Here is a 21817-nt window from a genome sequence, read left to right on the forward strand (position 1 = left end):
GGATATGAAATTCTGGGCTGAAGGTTCTGTTCTTTGAGGATGTTGAATATCGGCCCCCACTCTCTTCTGGCTTGTAGAGTTTCTGCTGAGAGATCTGCTGTAAGTCTGATAGGCTTGCCTTTGTGGGTAACCTGACCTTTCTCTCTGGCTGCCCTTAGTATTTTCTCCTTCATTTCAACCCTGGTGAATCTAACGATTATATGCCTTGTGGTTGCTCTTCTTGAGGAATATCTTTGTGGTGTTCTCTGTATTACCTGGGGTTGAATGTTGACCTGCTTTGCTAGTTTAGGAAAATTTTCCTGAATAATATCCTGAAGGGTATTTTCCAGCTTGGATTCATTCTCTCCATCGCATTCAGGTACACCTATCAAACGTAAATTAGGTCTTTTCACATAGTCCCACATTTCTTGGAGACTTTGCTCATTCCTTTTTATCCTTTTTTCTCTAATCTTGTCTTCTTGTTTTATTTCATTAAGTTGGACTTTGACCTCTGATATCCTTTCTTCTGCTTGAACAATTCGAGTGTTTAAACCTGTGTATGCTTCTCGGTGTTCCTGTATTGTACTCCTCAATTCCATTAATTCACTTATATTCCTCTCTAAGTTGTCTATTCTCAATAGAATTTCATCAAACCTTTTTTCAAAGTTCTTAGTTTCTTTACGTTGGGCTACAACATGTTCTTTTAACTCACATAAGTTTCTTATTATCCATTCCCTGAAGCGTGATTCTGTTATTGGGATGCGCTCATTCTCCATCAAGCCTTGTTCCATTGTTGATGTGGAACTGTGATCATCTTTAGAGGGAGAGGCATTCTGATTTTGAGTATTCTCAGCCTTTTTACACTGGTTTCTTCCCATCATTGTAAATTTATCCTCATGTTGTCTTTGAAATTACCAACTTTCAGATTAGGTCTCTTGAGTGGACGTCCAAGTTGTTAATTCCCAGGGCCAGAACAGCGGCGTTAAGACTGATGGTGCTTTTCTGCCCAGGATTCTCCTGTCTGGCTTCCTTCTTGTGTCTGTAATAGGTGACTCTGCCTTCCTGGGGCTCCAAACCTCGGTCAGAAGGGGAACCAGTCTCGTTTACTCTGTGCCAAGAGCTGCCGCACCAAGGTGCCGTCACGGCCTCTGCGCCAGCCTCAGGAATCATGCTGGGGACCCATGTGGGTTCTCCAAACCTTGGTCGGAGGGGAGCCACCCCTGTTTACTCTGCTCCGAGAGCTGCCACACCGAGGTGCTGGGGAAACTGCTGCGCTGGCCACAAGAGTCACACTGGCGACCCGTGTGACCCCTCCACTGGGGTTCTTCTGCTCTGTGAGCGACCAGAATTTGTCTGAAAGTGTGGCGTCCTCTAGTTCTCTGCACTTCCACTGAGAGCTGCAACCCTGAGATGTTAGCGGTTGGCCATCTTGGATTGTTCCACGCATGTACTATTAAGCCCAATCTTATTGTCAAAAATGGGTTTCAGATTAAGTTTCATGTTTTTTAGTGGCATACGCAAAGGAGTAAAAGTCCTCAGTTACATGCATCTTAGAATCTTTATGATAATGTAAATATACTGTCTCAGAGAAGCACAATTATTCTTGATACTAAGACTACAAAGAAGTTTCTCAAAGTGTCCTCGTGGAAATTGTCCTAAACAGCATGCTTACTTCAATCCCAGGAACAAGTTTCACAGGGCTGTTCCTTAAAGCTCCCAGTGGAATCAATTTAATAAAAGCAATTTTGTAGAGAAGATGAAGAGTGAGGGTCAGTTTATTGAGGTCTATTTTCTCAGTGCCATGAAGAGTCACAAAAAAATGCTATATAAAGATATGAATTTCTGCCAAGGAAATCTTATAATAGTAACAACTTCTATATACAAATGGCCAACAAGCATATGGAAAGATGCTCAACATCACTAATCATCAGGGAAATGCAAATCAAAACCACAATGTGATAACACCTCACTTCTGCAAGAATGGCCATAATAAAAAGAAACAAAAAATAATACATGTTGATGTGGATGTGGTAAAAAGGGAAAAGTTTTACTCTCTTGGTGGTAATCTAAACTAGTACAACTACTGTGGAAAACAGTGTGGAGTTTTCTTAAAGAACTGAAAGTAGATCTATCATTTGATCCAGCAATCCCACTACTAGGTATCTACCCAGAGGAAAAGAAGTCAAAAAACGTACTTGTACATGCATGTTTATATCAGCACAATTTGCAACTGCAAAAATATGAAACCAGCCCAAATTCCCATCAATCAAGTAATGGATAAAGAAAATGTGGTATGTATATAGATGTATATATGTGTGTGTGTATACACACACACATATATAGATAGACATACATCTATATATGTGTGTGTATATATAAACATAAACATATATGTATATATATGTTTATGTTTATATATACACACACATATATAGATGTATGTCTATCTATAAACACATATATAGATGTGTGTGTGTGTACACACACACACACACACACACCCATAGATATTCCATGGAATACTGCTCAGCCATAAAAAGGAGCGAAATAATGGCATTCACAGCAACCTAGATGGAATTGGAGACTATTACTCTAAGTGAAGTAACTCAGGAATGGAAAACCAAACACTGTATGTTCTCAGTCACAAGTGGGAGCTAAACTATGAGGATGAAAGGCATAAGAATGATACAACCATTGTGGAAGGCAGTGTGGCGATTCCTCAAGGCCTTAGAAACAGAAATTCCATTTGACCCAGCAATCCCATTACTGGGTATCTATCCAATGGACTGTAAATCATTCTACTATAAGGACACATGCACACGAATGTTCATTGCAGCACTGTTTACAATAGCAAAGACCTGGAACCAACCAACCCGCCCATTGATGATAGACTGGACTGGGAAAATGTGGCACATATACACCATGGAATACTATGCAGCAATCAAAAATGATGAGTTCATGTCCTTTGTAGGGACATGGATGAATCTGGAGAACGTCATTCTCAGCAAACTGACATAAGAACAGAAAATGAAATACCACATATTCTCACTCATAGGCGGGTGAGGAAAAATAAGAACATATGGACACAGGGAAGGGGGTACTACACACTGGGGTCTATTGGGGGGAATACAGGAGGGACAGTGGGCGGGGGACCTGGGGAGGGATAGCCTGGGGAGAAATGCCAAATGTGGGTGAAGGGGAGGAAGGCAGCAAAACACACTGCCATGTGTGTACCTATGCAACTATCTTGCATGTTCTTCACATGTACCCCAAAACCTAAAATGCAATTAAAAAAAAGAATGATACAATGATCTTTGTGGACTTGTGTGGGGAAGGATGGGAGGAGGTGAGGGATAAATGACTACACATTGAATACAGTGTACACTGCTTGGGTGATGGGTACACCAAAATCTGAGATTCACCACTAAAGAACTTATTCATGTAACCAAATACCACCTGTTCCCCCCAAACCTATTGAAATAAAAAAAATTAAAAAACAATGAAACTAATAAAAGCTCCTTATGCATATGGATTATATTTAATATTCATTTTAAAATGGAAAGTACTATCATTGTCTTCTTGAGAATCTCAAATATGAGTTTTTGGCTTTTTTATATATTGTCTGCTTTTAAAGAATTGTTCATAAATGCTTTAAAAAAGAATAAACAGAGGTCTTGTGACTACTTGATTAAAAAAATAATTCCCTTTTCCCAAATAAAGAGAATAAAGTTAGGATAAATAATCTTTAAGATATTTTACTTCATATACTTAATGATTTTAATGTATGTCATGATAATACCTTGTTTTTAAAGCAAATAAACTTTCATGTTTTCTCAGAAGCCTCAAAGGGCAAAGGAAAAATCAGTGTATTGATCCCTACAATGGGATTTCAATGTTATTCTAGCTTCAGAAGGTGTCCAGTTACAGAGAAACATTTTAGTAATCATAAGGTTCAGACAGACCTTATGTGACCCTATTCATTCCTGACCAACAAATAGTTTTTGTTTAACTTAGAAATAAAGCAGACAAACCCTGCAAGGTTACTTGTAATCATGACACCATTCTTAGAATTGCCATGTGCTGGGAACATGCCTTCTCGCTTCCTCCTTCTATCTATGATATAAATCTGAAGGACTTTGTTATGGCTCTTATACTTGGCACATCTTAGGCCTATTTAGAACATCAACACCATCAATCACATAATATGGGGCCGACCAGCTGGATGAACCCTGGCTATCATTCAGGGGTTATTTGTCATCTGGGCATGTCTGTTTGGTATATAACACTCCTTCAGTCCCAGAACAATTTTCCCCCTCCAAAAATATTCTCTTTGATTCAGGAAACACGTGATTAATAAAGGACAAGGGTTTAAAGCCTGAGGTCAAGGCTAAAAGTCTTAACCAAACAAGTGCATTGCTTACTAACGTTTGCATCAACAGTCAAAAATTCCCTTGAAGAGCTCCCACACCAAAGAAACACACATCTATTCATAAATGCCGTAAATTTCAGGGGACTTCAGTAACTATGATCATCTTGAGAGATTTATTTTAAAATAATGTTGCGCATCTAGAAATGTTTTGCTGTGGAATAATAACACTGCATCAAGCATTTAAAAGGCTCATTACAAACATTTACAATTTAATATAAAAAAAATTAGGGTTGAAAAGACACAGTTTTACCAATATGATATGCAAAGGAAATTTGTACTATAACATTAGGACAATTTACATTAAAAATAAATTGTTTTCCAAGGTGTCTATTTACACTAAAATGGATTTAAAAGCAATATTCCTTTCCTTATATTCTTTGGCTTGTTTATATGCCAGTCTACAATACTTTATAGTACTTTTCCATTAGACAGTTTTTCTTTTATACTTGTTTCCCTTACTTTTACCAAAAGAAGCTTATTTCATGTTTATAGAATATTTTCTTCCTTCTGGGCAACTTACAGTTCCACCCTGTAATAGTATTTATCTTATATTATGAATTGTTTGGGTGCATGTATAATGACAGAAAAAAAGCAAATTTTAAAAACATACATTTAAAAAGTAATTGTTGGTTAAGGTTTTAAATTGTCCTAACATTGACTTAACTGGAACTGACTTCATTTCTTAATCTAAAAAAATTGACTTAATAGTGTTTATTTCATTGGAATTATAAAGGGAGTCACAAACTCCCAGTGGAATTCTAAACAGTTTCTCAGAAGGTGATAAGTAGATTGTATTACAGCATTGATGATGGTGCAAGGCCTAAGGAGCTCACGTCAGTTATTACTTTATCCAACTTGTAGAGACTTCTAAGTTCCTGAACACAGGCCACTTTAGGTAATCAGACTTGCTAGAGTTCATCTTTCTTTACTTCCCACCTCTCTGCCAAATACCAAAGGAATAAAAATAGAAGCTCAGTACAAAACACACTGTATTAAAAATAAGTTGTCATTGAAATTCATACAGGCAATGCATTTATCCTGTAGACTGCCTTAGAATCACAGCTTTGCAAGCAAAAAGGGGTTTCCATGTCATCTGGTCAGATTGCTCATCCTACTGCTGTGGAAACTGAGCCTTCAGGAAGGAACCGGCAGAGGTGAGCCTAGAACATTGGTCTCCCATGGCCCTGTCCAGTGTTAGAATCATAAGATACAAAGCCCTCTTATGTCTCAATGGCTAGCACAGAATCTCTGGGTTAATCTGACTTCCTCACAGCTTGGCCATCTGTTGCTCCACTACTTATGCTAATATGTTAACATTATATATGTGACTGTTGATGGGGCCTTCTTGGCACTGTACATGCATAATGCTCCCAGTTAACTCAGTTGACCCTGGTAAACAATGACAATGTGTGTGAGGCCCGAGTTTGTTCGTACTCCTTGTTACAAAACAGGGTTACTGACCTTGTCATATTTAACAGTGTTGAGCAGACACAGCAATGTGGATCCTGAGGGCAAATAAAGAATTTCCATTGGTGATGTAAGAACTGTGCTAATTAGTTTCCCCTTCCATTCTGCTTCCAGACACTGTATAACTGTATAGTTTAGCTAGAAGGTTCACTGAGCCCTAAACTAATAAAACCCAATAATTTTTATAAATAATAATTTAAAAAATGTGTTTGAATATGCATTTCTTTTAGAAATGTGTTCATATGTGTTTCTCTTAGAAACAGTGGCTTTTGCAAAGCAGCGTGCCTGGGGAAAGTTATCAATCTATTTTTGCTGTTGCATCTCTACTGCATAGAAATGAAACGATGTAGACTGATTTTTTAAAAAAGATATAAAATGGAGCCAGGTGTGGTGACATGTGCCTGAGTATAGTCCTAGATACTCAGGAGGCTGAGGAGGACTGCTTGAGCCCAAGGCTGTGGTGCTCTGTGATCATGACTGAATAGCCACTGCACTCCAGGCTGGGCAATATAGAGACACTCCATCTCTAAAAGAAATAAAAAATGCAAATATAATCATCTGTTTGTCTATATTCTCTAAGAACCATTTTCTTAGCTTAAGGCAAAAAAAAAAAAATGCTGCCACGCAATGACTAAAGAATTATATGTGGGGTTGGTTCACATATCTAAGCACTGGATATGAGCATTCTTACTTTAGTAGAAAAACAAGCTAAGTTAATTTTTCAACAATGCAATATTACCTTGGTACATCTTGTTCTGTCTTTCCCTCGGGGTCTTATATGAATGAATCAGAAAATTGTTCCCTTATGTGAAGCTCGAGTCTGCACCTGTGTTAAATTCACATGGAACTGAAATGGGGGTTGCGGGGGTGGGGATAAATGTTAGCAAAGCTAATGGGATGATATATCTAAGTTTGAATTCTGAAGTTGACTAGCATCCGACACAAAAAGCATTGATGAGGATATTTTTATGGGCACATTGTTTCACATTTAGAACTGAAATTAATAATATAATCATATTCTTAATTGACCAATTGTCTTCGAGTTTATGATTAGAAGCACCTGGCTCTAGATTTTAGGAAACTCAGATAACTGGGTATTCTGAAAATCTTGGCATGCCAAAGTTTTTTACTTTACCTTCTTTGGGTCCTGGGTCACCTTTCAAGTAATAAAACAATTTCTATGTCTTAGACATTGTAAGAGAACTCATGAAAGGTAAGAAAGTAATTGAAGCAAAATATAGAAAACAACAAAGGGTTGAAAAAAGATATTAATGACTTCTAGATTTCCAAAAGCAAGCAGAATTGTTGATGTGCTGGACAGGTGACTGGGTGGAAGGTGGAGAGAGGATGAGTCAGTGTAAAAGTAAGAGGAGTTAAATTAGGGAAACAGATATGGAGAGAGAGTTTTGTCTATGTTTTAAGTCTGCTTTTCATCCATGAATGGAAGTGGTTGGGACAAGTCAGTTTCCCTCACAATGGAGCAAACTTGTTAATGAAATTTCTCATTTGCTTGATTTATTGCTTGATATGGTTTTTAGACAAAATTGGACAGTGTATGAGATGCATTCTGGATGAAGACATCTCTCTGAAAGATGTTGCTATCAGAGGAAAGAAGGAAATGAGAGAGAAGTTTGGGGCTCTGAGAATAAGACAGCTCAGTTTTGTCAGCTGTGAAGTCTACACTGAAGAGGACAATTATTTGCATATTGCAATGGGGGCTGGTTAAAATCCAATCAATTGAATCCATATGTGAGTTACGTGTGTGTGTGTGTATGTGTGTGTGTTTAATGGAGGGTTGCCAAAACGTCTTGGGAGTAAAGACTACAAGCTAATATAAGCCAAAGGGTTGACAAAATATAAGGAACATTTTTGGCTTATAAAAATCCTTTTTAAGCATGGTGACTGGAATAATAAAATTAAAAGGTCTATGATAAATTAGTTAGTGGATATTTGCAAACAGCTGGCCTTTGTCTAAACAAAATCTTCCAAAATAACTACAAAAAAGTGTTCCTCATATGGTGATGTCCAATCACATGTTTAGGGAATACCATAACTGGTACTTTATGCTCTTTTGGCAGGAGGTAAACGCCAAAAAAGCAATCCATGAGGAACCACCTCCTGACACAAGAGGATCATGAACGGAATTTTGATGAAATGCAAAGATGTGTTTATTTTAAGTTCTGGGCTACATGTGCAGAATGAGCAGATTTGTTACATAGGTAAATGTGTATCATGGTGATTTGCTACACCTATTAATCCATTACCTAGGTATGAAGCCCAGCATGCATTAGCTATTTTTCCTTATACTCTCCCTCCCCTACCCCATAGGCCCCAGTATGTGTTGTTCTCCTCTCTTGGTCTGTGTGTTCACATCGTTCAGCTCCCACTTAGAAGTGCGAACTTGTGGTGTTTGGTTTTCTGTTCCTGTGTTAGTTTGCTAAGGATAATGGCTTCCAGCTCCATCCATGTCCCTGCAAAGAACACGATCTCATTCCTTTTTATAGCTGCATAGTATCCCATGGTGTATATATATACTGCATTTTCTTTATCCAGCTATCAATGATTGGCATTTTTGGGTTAATTCCATGTCTTCTTTATCATGAATAGTGCTGCAAAACACATACAAATGAATGTATCTTTATGCTATTAATAGAATGATTTATGTTCCACAAAGGTGTGTTTTTAAAAAGGTATAAATGTCCATAGAAACCCCAGTTCTCTTAAGAAACTAACAATAAAATCTTTTATCTTACAAGTTGATTAATTATAAGAATATTAGGAAATAATTCTGTAGAATAGTTTCGTTGCTCTTGTGTTTTCTTTTCACATGAGACTAATTTTGATTAGTCAAAACCTAACCTTTCCCTTGGAACCAGCATTTTTGAAATAACTGCTTTGGGATTAGTGTAACTATCACTATGATACAACATTTTGTTTTAGTTTATTTTCTGAATGTATTGAACACTTAAAAGTAGATAAAAGGAATAATTTCTCCACAACTTCATTCCCTCGGCAAATGAACCTGTTTTCATATATCTGGGTTCTCATCAAGTCTATATGCATGCATATTTCTTTTTACAAAGTTACAGGTGTGCTAAAATGAATACATTTTTGGAAATAATAAATTAATGGAAGCCTTAATGTTTTAATAGTTAAATATTATTTGATGTCTTACAATGATGGAGTATAATTTATGTTTTTATTAACGTTGCTAATTATTATTTGTTAAGAAAAAATTTTGTTTGTGTTAGACTAGAACTTTTTTCCTGAAATCTTAAATAGAACCCAGAATTTGTTTAAACTAGCTAGCACTTTTCTAGAGCTTTGACTTTTTCCTGTATTTGTTTTAGACTGCTTCATGTTACTTTAAAAATATATAACCAAACTTGGGAATGAAAAGTTTATAAATGTGAAAAATGCTTACTTAGAATAAATTGGATCCATTTCAACTTCACTGAATTTAATTCAACCCCAAACTTATTTTCTATGTGCTAGGGATTATAAAGGAAATACCATCAGTTGAGACCTACCTGTCTGCTAGGGCCTTCTAATGTATTGCATAGACATATTTATGAGTTGTGCTTAAGGTAGGGTTTAGAGTAGGAACAAGCAAAGTTCTTGGAGAACTTCTATAGAAGGGCATGGAAAAGCTATTCCAACAGTGAGGGCTTCTTAGAGTAAACAGAACTTTAACTGGGCCTGGAAGAATGGTAGGATATGGTTTACTTTTGTTTGGATCTTTTGATAAACTCATCTTGATAAATGATAAGGTGCTCTGAAGGCAGATTGTGCATGGGTGATTTTAAGCATCTTTTAATGAATGAGAATGGAGAAAGGAGAAACTCTTTTTCTAAACTCATACCATGTATCAGTCAGTGAATCAAGTAAGTCTTTCTTAGGCTACTTCGCCTAAGAAATGAGCAGGGCTAGCTTCATGGGTGCGTGATCAGTGCAGTGGCACAAGACCTTGTGCTCAGAAGAACCTTGCATGCCGGGTCTAAATGCACTGTAGTTACCCTCTTAAGATTCTTAATAATTGTTTTGTAAGAGAAGTCTAGTAAGACAATGGAGCACGCATGGGAGGCTTGAAGCCTTAGCTTGCTTTCTATTTCATCTCTGAATCTCTCACTACCACCTCTACGGCCCGCTACTGTGGAAAGATTCTCAGCCTCCCATTCCATGTTTCTGCTCTGTATATAGCAAATAAGGGTACCTTCTTCCTGGGGTGGCTGCTGAATTGTGTCAGCAGGGGGAGATCTGTGTTCCATCACTGCCCTCAGTTTTTGCCAGGGGCCTAACCATGAGCAAGAAGAAGGACAGTGACCTGGGAATTAATGTGAGAAGTGTGGAGAGGGTTAGGGTCAGGCAGTGCAGACCCCATGGCATGTCAACTATAAGCAAGGCAGTATCTGGCAGCACAATGGCGATCCAGGTACCACACTTTTCTCAGAACAGAGCTTGTAATTTTTTGGTGGTTAACAATTTGCTGTGGTCAGTAGATTGACTTTCCTGTCCCAGCCAGGGTCCCACATTTTTATTTTGCACTGGGTCTTGCAAATCCTGTGGCTGACCCTGACCATGGGGGAGGTGTTATTGACCTTCTATTACAGATGGGAAACCAGAGCCTAGAGAAGGGCTGGTAAGTTGCAGAGCAAAGGAGTCTCATTTCAAAGCCCATCCCTTTTCCACTTTGATGTCTGGCACCATCTCCCTTGAGAAACAGTGGGGTGAGGGAGAGGCACCTTGGGGTGCTGAGTGCTGTGCTCTCCTCTGGAGTGGCCTGGAGGTGACTGATAGCCATTTCTTAACAAGATGAACCTGAGCTTAATTGACTCTATGGTTTCTTATATTGGACAAGTAGGAAAATTTTAAGCTCCAGGCTGACTATTATGACTGAGTTATGACCCCCAAATTCAGAATTTAAAGCCATACCCCCCAGCACATCAGAATGTGAGTACATCCCAGGGCCAGGAGTATGCAGTAGGCCACAGAGGATAGTTCAAACTGTTGAGTTTAACACATAACATCTCTGTGGTTTGAAATAAAGAGACAATAAAGCTGTGAACTAGGGCATGGCTCAGTGCCAGAAGACATCTGTGTACCCAGGATGGGGGTGCCAACTCAGAATGACTCTTGGGACTCTCTCTGGGATGGACACGTGTGGTATAATCTTCAATATGGAGGTGTAGGAATACCCTGATAAAGGCTGAGTGTTTCTTCCCAATTTCCATGTTTCAATTCAAGGAGTTCCTGCCCAGTGAATGATGGCACCTTATGTTATGGCTGCATAAAGCAACTAGTGAGACTTCCCTAAGAATAGCCAAGTTAATTTTATATTGACCTAATAAATACTGGTTTTTGGTTAAAAAAAATAAATAGCTGGCATGATTTATTCTAATAGTCAAATGGATGAAGAGGTGGACACATTAAAGAACAATATTTTAAAATTGTAAGCATTTAAAAATGGGTTAAATATATACTATCACCAGACTTTAATCTTTCATCCTTAAGTCTAAAAAGCAATGATTCTGAATCCCTTCCTACATTTTGAAACCTTCCAGTCTCTGTTCTCTTTGGCAAAACTTCATGCCTCTTGGCTTCAGGCAGGCAATTCATCGAGAAAGCTTGCCATTTTGGCTTGCTTCTCCTTTATTTCTTGTTTCCACCACCCATTCAGCCTTCAAAATCCTCAAATAAGCTGTTTACCTTAATTATTCCAGTTAGAACTTCATTTGGTCTCAGGTTCTCCCACTTCTGAGGATCCAAAGTGTCTGTGCCTTCCCTATTAGGAGAATCTTCCTACTTTTCTGAAAAATGCATTCCCACCCTGCTTGCTCTGTGTCTTGTGGTTTCCATAGTCAAGGCAGCGGGGAGGGGAGGAGAAGACAACTGGCAGTAGTCTTAAACATCTGATTCTGAGCCACATCGATCCCATTTTAGAGAAAATAAAATTTTTTACATAGCCTAAGCAGAACCCAGGGTTTGAGCTCAGACCAGAGTTTGCAGACTAGTTACAGAGTACAAGACCTCAGCACAATCTGGGCTTTGTTCACCTCTAGAATCTATGAGACATTGCAGGAATAGTGAGTTGGAGCACTTTTTCTTTACCAGACCTCCTTATCTATCATCTCTTTTGCCTCGTGAGCATATAAAGTCAAATTAAGCACCACATAACTTGAGGATGATGTCTAGCAGTTTTGAAACTGGTTCAGGTCAAGGCACTATCAACCTTATGAAGAACAGGTAGAGATTCCCTAGGTGATCATGTTGCTACACACCAAATAATTAAACATGTGATTTTGGGTTTCCCTAGGCTATGCATGGAAACCAGACTCATTTTACAGATGTATTTAATTACTAATGAACTAACTCTTAGAACCTTAATAAATAACATTCTTTGTATTTAAATTTTTACTTATGAACATGTGTTGGCAAAATATATTGTCACTAGTTAGGCCCTTGATTAACCCCAGAAACTATCTTCCTCATTAGGTATAATCATTAGGCTTGACACAGCCTGATCATTCACCAAATGGAATCTACCATGAAGTTTTGAGTACCTTGGTATTACATTTGAATTTGGAATTGACTAAGTCTTAAGCTTTCCAAGCCTCACAAAATAAACTATGAAATGCAACACTTAGACCTCTTCAGGTGTTATGGACCAGTAGTCTTATTTGCCACCTTTAAAACCGAGTTCCCTTCTTGGTCCACTGTGAGACTGTTCAGCTGGAGCAATCTGAAGGGTGGCCTGTCAATCACACACAAAGGAAAGACTGAAGATTATTTTAAGTATGATGGTTTATTTTACTTGGAGGTTTTGATCCACTAAGTTCATTAAAAATCCTCATATATTTTTAAATTTATTTAAAATTCAGATTCTCTATTTCTTATTTTATCACACTTTAATTAGGCATAACAGATTGAAATTAGGTATCATAGAATAACTTTGCATGTTGAGACTAACAATACTGCAATTTATTCCATGTGATGATTCATCCCCTCCCTCAATACTTGTCTGAGTCACAGGCATAAATGAATATGCAAAGAACAGACCTTCATACTTCTGGATTTTCAGATTCTGAAATAAGAAAATCAGTCATTTGTTTCTGAAACTTGTAAACTAACCCTAAGTGTAGAAATCTTCACTTTGTGCCTAATAACTAAAAAGCAGGTTCTGATGTGCTTCTTCAGAAGCACTTCATAAAGTAACTGGCGCATATAAAAAATAAATAAATAAAAGGGTAAAATATGCCACAAACTATTTGCATATGATAATTTCATGAAGAATTCCCCTTGAGAAATACCTGAGTAAAATTAATTCACAATCAGTAGAAACCCAGTGGGAATGTGTTCATCGAAGTAAATAACCCCAAATTATTCTTGGGCTGTGAAGTTTGTTTGCTGCCTTAATGGAAGTGTGTAACAAACATAAGTACATTAGCTGTGGGTTGGGGGAGTCAGGCACATCCTTCACCTCATGTTTTTCATCCATTCTGCTGTTTATATTTTTTGGCAACAGGTTCAAACCACAAAGGAGTTGTTCCAGTATTGTGTGTGTGTGTGTGTGTGTGTGTGTGTGCGCGTGTGTGTGTGCATTGTGATGGGCACAGCACCTTTTCAAGGGGAGTCTCCAAGGTGTGGTTGAATTATTGAAAGCTGCATAAGAGTTTGCTAATTTAAAAAATTACTTTAAAACTTAATTCTGTTATAGGCAAAGAGCAATGAGCATTCTCAGTCAAAGAAATAAAGAGTGTTTCTTCGCACTGAGAATTCTCAGGGCTGACTACCACTCCACTCCCGTTCAGCTCTCTGTTGTCACATCCCAACACTGCTCGGGGGTTGTTGCTGCGATGCTGCTGTAAATGTTTAAATGAAATAATACACTGTAAATTCTTAGTTCCTGGCATATATTGTTGTCAAAAGATGTTGGTCACTGTCAATAAAGTTTTGCCAGCATCAGGAAAATCTAGGCAGGGTAAGGCACTGGTTACTTTTGGGTCATCCTTGGGAGAACTTTGGTGAAGGATGAGCTGAAGCTGATTACTAAAATAATAATACATTAGTCGTAGCTTTGATCATGAAGATCAGCAACAATTCTGTTTTTTTCTGATGCATATGAGATGTCACAGTGGCAGCAAACACATTACTCTTGTTCTTACTTAAGAGCAAATATTCACTGTCCCCAACCATGAAAGGTGCATAATTACTTATCAGTTATTTACTTTCCCATGTGTGGGCAATTCAGATAATATCTTCAGGATTTGGACTTCTGTAGATAAGGAAGAGTGAGCTGGGTAGTTTTTGGGTTGGAACTGAATTTTTATGCAGGACAGAGAATACTGGGAGTTAGAAGAGAAAGATAATGACTATAATTTGTATATATTTCTAAGATTTCTATTTAGTAATGGTCATTTCTATGCAGTCATGGTCATTTGTATTGCTAGCTATGATAAACCTATGTGTAGACATGTCTTGTTTATAAACATCTTGTGCCTGGTGTTGGGCTACAAATAACTTGACAGACATTGTTTTGCAATGGTGTCACAGCTTTGAAGAGGCAGAAGCAGGATTTGAACCTAGGTCTGTCTGGATTCCAGAGCCACTATTTGTAACCATGATGCACTTCTTTCCTCATATTCTTATCAGGCTGCATAATTCTCCTTGCAGAAATCTTTCACCTTGTTTGACCTTTTCCCCTTCAAGACTTCCTTCAGTTTCCATTCTTTTATATATATATAAAAGTGTATATATACACTTATGTAAGTGTGTGTGTGTGTGTGTGTGTGTGCGTGTATATATATACACTTTAAGTTCTAGGACACGTGCAGAATGTGCAGGTTTGTTACATAGGTATACATGTGCCATGGAGGTTTGCTGCATCCATCAACCCATCATCTAGGTTTTAAGCCCACATGCATTAGGTATTTCTCCTAATGCTATCCCTCCCTCTTCCCCCACCCATTACAGGCCCTGGTGTGCATTGTTCTACTCCCTGTATCCATGTGTTCTCATTGTTCAACTTCCACTTATGAGTTAGAACATGCAGTGATTGGTTTTCTGTTCCTGTATTAGTTTGCTGAGAATGATGGTTTCCAGCTTTATCTATGTCCCTGCAAAGGATATGATTCTTTTTTTATGGCTGCATAATATTCCATGGTATATATGTGCCACATTTTCTTTATCCAGTCTATCATTGATGGGCATTTCAGTTGGTTCCAAGGCTTTGCTACTTCAATGTCCATTCTAACCATACCTGGCCGGTATAGAATGTTGCTGGGTAGGATTCATACTCATAGTGAGACTTATGTGCATCTTATAGCCAGATGGATAGATGGAAGAATGGGTGCATAAGTGGCCACACTTATTTTTTGAAACAAAGTGGCCTAGGAGATGTGTAGGAATAATGCCACATTTATAACATGTACTGACTAGTCATGGTAGATAACACATTGCTCCTTCAAGAGGTCAATGCCATCAACAATAGGCAGTCCCAATAAAAGATACTGAACTAGATGAAACGAGTCTCCAGAAAGACTGTAGTGGTTAATAGGATGGAGTGTGAAGCCAGAATACCTGGGTATACATCCTATACTGATGTGTAATCTTGGGCACATTATTAATTTTTTTCTGTGCCCTCATTTCCTAATGTATAAAATGGGCATAATGATTGTACTTACCTCATAGGATTGTTGTAAGGAAAATGAATATATAGACTCAGTTCCTACCATATAATATGTGCTATTCAGTGTTTTCATTTTTTTTTTTTTTTGAGACAGAGTCTTGCTCTGTCACCAGGTTGGAGTGCAGTGGCACAATCTCGGCTCACTGCAACCTCTGCCTACTGTGTTCAGGAGATTCCCTTGCCTCAGCCTCCTCAGTAGTTGGGACTACAGGCATGCGCCACCACACCCAGCTAATTTTTGTATTTTTAGTAGAGATGGGGTTTCACCATATTGGCCAGAATCGTCTTGATATCTTGACCTTGTGATCTGCCCATCTTAGCCTCCCAAAGTGCTGAGATTACTAGCGTGTGCCACTGCGCCCATCCCATATTTTCTAGTATTCCTAGTAGTATGATGCCTTGTATTTCATAATTCCTCCTTCCGCTATCTGACTGTGGTCCCAGGTACCTGATACTCAACTGATATATAACTCTTGGTATATCCTTAATAGAGCTTTTGGTTTACTTTGTACCCAATTTCCCTACTATCAGCCCATAACCCAAACATTCCTGAATTTGTGGATGATTTTAAAATATGTGGTAATGAGTCATTTCTTTATCCCCAAACTAAGAGTAAAAGCTTGGCTTCAAACTATCTTCAGGGCTGGCATATTTCTACCCTATGAAAAGTAAAACCAAAAAAATTTAATTAAAAAAGAAGGAAAAAAGGAAGGAAAGAGAGAAACAGAGAAAGAGAGGGAGGGGAAGAGGAAGTGAGGAAGGAATAAAAAAGAGAAAGAAAAAACAATGTCAGGGCACTATACTAGGGAGGTCAAAGATAGAGGAGAAAGTTATGCTTGGTTAAGTTTCTATAACAGTCTTCAATGTAAGATGCTCAGAAACAAGAACCACTTGTAAATGAAACTACCTGTATTTTTCCATGATGGTGCCCTCCAAGTTGGTGGAAGAGTTTGAAGGGGAAGCCAACTCTCTGTGATGCAAGATGTTAGTTTTTCTTCTCGGTTATTCCTTGCAGATTCTTTCCTAAATCATAAACTTCCATTCAATCTAATCACAAGAACTGTAGATTTTATTGAATAAACATGATTTCACAAATTTAAGGAGCTATCTGAATTTACAGTTTGGAAGTCTTGGAAGTATCAGAAAATTTCTTCCAGGTGTCTTATTCTTATTGACATTCAGTTAAATTCAACACTGTGATAAGGCTCTCTAAGGAAATTTCATAATATATTTTTTACAAATAAGATTGTCCACAGTCTCAATGGATAACTACATTCAGAACAACTGTTTCACTAAATGGTTCTCTTTTCTGCTACTGTTCATAGAAAAATCTATGCAGCAAAAATGGAAGAAAAAAATGATGAAGGAATAGTTTCTTTTTATGACAACTGCATGACTAGACTTTACACTTAATTTCTATAAAACTGCACAAAGAAGCTTTCTTAGTTAATTCATGTCTCTGTATTATAGCTTTACTCAATCATGTAAAAAAGAAACATCATGAATTACACAAGTGAGGGGTGGCATTGAAAATAGAATGCATCCTTTCATTAACTTACAAAAATACAATTAGTAATTATTAGTGATTTCCTGGAGAAAGTCCAGAGCTGAATTAAAAATATCACTAACCACAAAGATTTTCAATGGTCCCTTAGAGGAAAATATACACAGTTATGAGGCTTATCTATTGTACGTGCTTTGGAAACATAAAAGGACTAATTCATAAAGCAACCATACAACATTTGTAATGTGTTTTACTTCTTTTGTATTCTCTGGGAAATGCAAAGAGTGTTTCTTTTTCTAAATAAAATGCCCTATAGCATTTTGTCTAGAATGAGAATGGTTATGTCTTCATTCAGAAGTAATGGATATTCTGCCAAAAATGAGATCATTTTCTAAAAAGGCATATTTTTCAGTTTTGGCATATTCTCTTCTAATGAGCAACATGTTTATGCTGATTCCAAAAGGGCAAAATCAAATCTAAAATATCTAGAATCTCTAGGGCCAATCTTACTCATTGTGTCAAATATTATTCAGAATCATGCAATCTAAATATATTAAAATTATTTTAAACATATCTAAATATGTTTACAGTATTTTAAAAGAGGATTGTGTAATCCCATTAAAAAGTGGGTAAATGGTGTGAAGAGACATTTCTCAAAAGAAGATATAAAAATGGCTAACAAACATATGCCCAAAAAATGCTCAGTATCACTAATCATTCAGGAAATGCAAATTAAAACCACAATGAGATACCACTTTGCCCCAGCCAGAATTATTAAAAAGCCAAAAAACAACAGACGTTGGTGTAAACATGTTGGAAAGGGAATGCTTATACACTGTTTAGTGTATAAGGATTGTAAAGGCTCCATGTATCAAGTAGATCCTTACCTGGTGATACTTTGGACTCTTCTTCCTTGCATCCAAGTTTAGAGAAACACATGGTATCAGCCTTCTTCTGGGTATGGAGAGGAATGAACTCTTCCTGTGAAACATATGGTTCTTTGAAGACAGGTGTGTTTTGACTGGACAGAAACAGGGTCAGCAGAGCTCTCAGCTGCATCAGGAAGAAAGGGAAGGAGGCCTGGTATGGGGAGCATTTGGAGCAGGACCCCAGAGGATTCTCCTACTTTCATTCATCTGCTTGATATTTATGCAAAATTTCAACCTACTTGATGGTTGCTTTTTTTTCCCCTCTCTCTATTGCCTTTTAGAAAAGCAAGAAACTTAGTGCTGGGAAACTGCTGAATGAACTGTAAAATTCAATCAACTCCTGATTTTTCAAAATGCAGATTATCTGATTTGCTCTCTCTTGGGCATCAGGTTTTGTTCTCAGTTTATATTCTGATGTCAGCCAGCTTCCCTGATCCATCTCTCCTCTTGAAGGTGGTACACTTAATTTAAGGTTAGACCAGGAGTTGCCAGGAAGTTAAAATGCTTATCATAAAAAAAAAAGAATGTGACAGGATGTTCCCCTGATGCCCTTTCACTCATTCTCATCCTGACCTCTGTGCGATGAGGTCATTTTGTTTTATGATGTTAATCCAGGAAAGCCCGTCATTGTGAGTCCTATGAGAGCCCATCAGTGTTAGTAAGAAAACTCCATCTCATAAATCCCTCACTCAGTAATTTGAAGGTTCCAGGACCACTGCCCACAAGGCTATGTGGCGACCTAACCCAGTGATGGTGCAGGGCAGAGAAGAGGGAAGGAGACAAGAGGGCACAGGGTGCCTGGAAGCCTGCCTGAGGCCAATTGGTATGAAACAAAACATAAACAGATGGGAGGTTTTACACTCTCCACTGAACCTTTGGTGCATGTGGAATTGGGTAGAAGAAAGATTTTCTTTTTGGAAAAGAACTGCACCTTAATGTACCTCTAAGCATTTAGAGGCATTAATGTAAGTGCAGATATATTTTCAGCCTGGAATTTGAAACTAAATATTTGGGATTATTTAGTTATTATTTGGGATCTGTTTTACTTGCATTTGTGGGCAAGGAATTTAATAGTTAAAAGTTAAATCTATGCTAAGATACACTATATATATAGTAAACAAAATAAAACAGAGCATTGGGTGGTCATGGGTGAGATTCCATAGTAATAGCTGAAAAGCCAGGTATTACCTTTTGAGCAGGAGCGCCTCACTGGTCTAGCCACAGCAACTGGCAAATGAACAGGAGAGAAGAGTTAGAGACTGTGTTTAGAACAAAGGGCTTTCTGAAACTGCAAGTGTTTTTGGTTTTTTGTTTTTATTTTTGTTTTGTTTTAATTCTAGGGACCAAAATTAAGGTTTCCTTAGAGTAGTTTTACAATTTTGAAAGAACAGATTGTTCTAAAGCCACACCTTGGTTACTTTCTCAGCAATCATTACAATGAGAGATTATCATCAGATGAATGTTCAGAAGTTCTCAGATTGTAGTTAACTTGGATCACAAGAAGGGATGGGGGCACTGGTGTCCTGGGGCAGCATACTTTAGGAGCTCAGGCACAGTCCCCTTGGGCATGCCCCAATATGGCTGCATGCCCAGACAGAACAGATCCCTAGTGTCCCAAGCAAGGGATTTTCAGTTTCAGTCTCAGAAATGAGAAGGTAGGTCAGGGGGAGGTTAGCCATTTTTGCATTTCTCTCTCTCTCTCTCTCTCTCTCTCTCTCTCTCTCTCTCTCTCTCTTTCTCTCTCTCTATCTCTCGCTCTCTCTCTCTCACACACACACACACACACCCCACATTCACAAATCTGCAATTGCTTTGAGTGGGGAAAACATTTTATTTTTATCATGTAGACATGGCCAAAATGTTCTGAACCCATTAAAAACTTGGAAGAAGATGTAGCCTCTGTTCCAGAAGTACCTGTTCTTTTTATTCCTCCATAGAGATAATTGCATACAAGGGTACTTAAAATGATATGACTGTTACTCCTTAGAATAATTACCTGTTTTGAGGAAAAGGAAGAAATATTACATAAGGAAAGCAGCTTCAAGATTCCTATGTGGATTGTTATGAAAAAAAGTGCTCAAAGAGGACACATCTATTCTAAGTAATAAGAGACTTCAGTTTAAGTTCCAGTTCTACAATGCACTGGCTGTGAATGGATTTCCAAAAAACAAAAAAATCTTTCTTAAACTGCTTCCTTACTATAAAGTGGACACACCAAAGCCATTTGGCAGCTTCCCAAAATTGTCATGAGAATCAAATGTAGAGCACTATACAAGAAACATGAAAGTAAAGTACAAGTATATAAAACTATCTAGTGTGAACGACAAACAAGTCTGTGCCCAGTTATATCTTAATAATACATAAAAATTGTTGAAAAGCAAAACTGGCATTTTGCTCTACCACAATGAGCTAAAACCTTGAATCATGCAATGTAGTTATAAGGAAACACACTTTATACCTTAAGATAAACATACAAAAAAATTTCTTCAAACTGGGTTACTTGTCTACCACTAGTCTACAAAATAGATAAAACAAAAAACTTTTTCTGTGAGTTACTGACTCTCTAATAAAACAACTTTATTCCTGATTCTACAATCCAGATATATGATGAGCCTTGTAGGTACTAGTGTAGAAATTATGTATTTTCTTATCATTATTATTATTATACTGTAAGTTCTGGGATACATGTGCAGAACGTGCAGGTTTGTTACACAGGTATGTATGTGTCATGGTGGTTTGCTGCATCCATCAACCCATCATCTAGGTTTTAATCCCTGCATGCATCAGGTACTTGTCCTAATGCTTTTCCTACCACCCCCGACAGGCTCCAGTGTATGATGTTCCCCTCCCTATGTCCATGTGTTCTCACTGTTTTCAGTTCCCACTTACGAGTGAGAACATGCAGTGTTTGGTTTTCTGTTCCTGTGTTAGTATACTGAGAATGATGGTTTCCAGCTTTATCCATAACCCTTCAAAAAAACATTAACTCATCCTTTTTTATGGCTGCATAGTATTACGTGGTGTATATGTGCCAAATTTTTTTTATCCAGTCTATCATTGATGGCCATTTGGGTTGGTTCCATGTCTTTGCTATTGTAAATAGTGCTGCAGTAAACATACATGTGCATGTGTCTTTGTAATAGAATGATTTATAATCCTTTGAGTATATACTCAGTAATGGGATAGCTGGGTCAACTGGTATTTTTATTTCTAGATCCTTGAGGAATCACCACACTGTCTTCCACAATGGTTGAATGAATTTATACTCCCACCAACAGTGTAAAAGTGTTCCTATTTCTCCACATCCTCTCCAGCATCTGTTGTTTCCTGACATTTTAATGATCACCATTCTAACTGGTGTGAGATGGTATCTCATTGTGGTTTTGATTTGCATTTCTCTAATGACCAGTGTGGATGAGCTTTTTTTCGTATGTTTGTTGGCTGCATAAATGTCTTCTTTTGAGAAGCGTCTCTTCATATCCTTCACCTACTTATTGATGGGGTTGTCTTTGTCTTGTAAATTTGTTTAAGTTCCTTATAGATTCTGGATATTAGTCCTTTGTCAGATGGATAGATTGCACAATTTTTCTTCTATTCTGTAGGTTCCCTCTTCACTGTGATGCTAGTTTCTTTTGCTGTGCAGATACTCTTTAGTTTAATTAGATCCCATTTGCCAATTTTGGTTTTTGTTGCCATTGCTTTTGGTGTTTTAGTCATGAAGTCTTTGCCCATACCTATGTCCTAATGGTATTGCCTAGGTTTTTATGATTTTAGGTTTTACATTTAAATCTTTAATTCATTTTGAGTTAATTTTTGTATAAGGT

At 37.7% G+C, this 21817-nt stretch overlaps 1 long non-coding RNA gene across 9 annotated transcripts in view; it reads right to left on the reverse strand.

The window, feature by feature from the left end:
- Positions 1-21817, reverse strand: part of LOC103794834 (uncharacterized) — a 170938-nt gene that overhangs the window by 26174 nt on the left and 122947 nt on the right. For 5 of the 9 annotated variants that reach the window (XR_008473376.2, XR_008473382.2, XR_008473377.2 and 2 more), the window contains 3 exons: positions 19182-19220; positions 17952-18117; positions 16468-16583 (listed from right to left, as the gene is read on the reverse strand). This is a non-coding gene — a long non-coding RNA (uncharacterized LOC103794834). Of the gene's footprint in view, positions 1-16467; positions 16584-17951; positions 18118-19181; positions 19221-19907; positions 19990-21817 lie in introns of all 9 variants that reach the window. The other 4 variants (XR_013523733.1, XR_013523732.1, XR_013523734.1 and 1 more) reach the window with 3 other exon arrangements.

Source organism: Callithrix jacchus, chromosome 11 (genome assembly GCF_049354715.1).
Source record: "Callithrix jacchus isolate 240 chromosome 11, calJac240_pri, whole genome shotgun sequence".
In the NCBI taxonomy this organism is placed as follows: domain Eukaryota; kingdom Metazoa; phylum Chordata; class Mammalia; order Primates; family Cebidae; genus Callithrix; species Callithrix jacchus.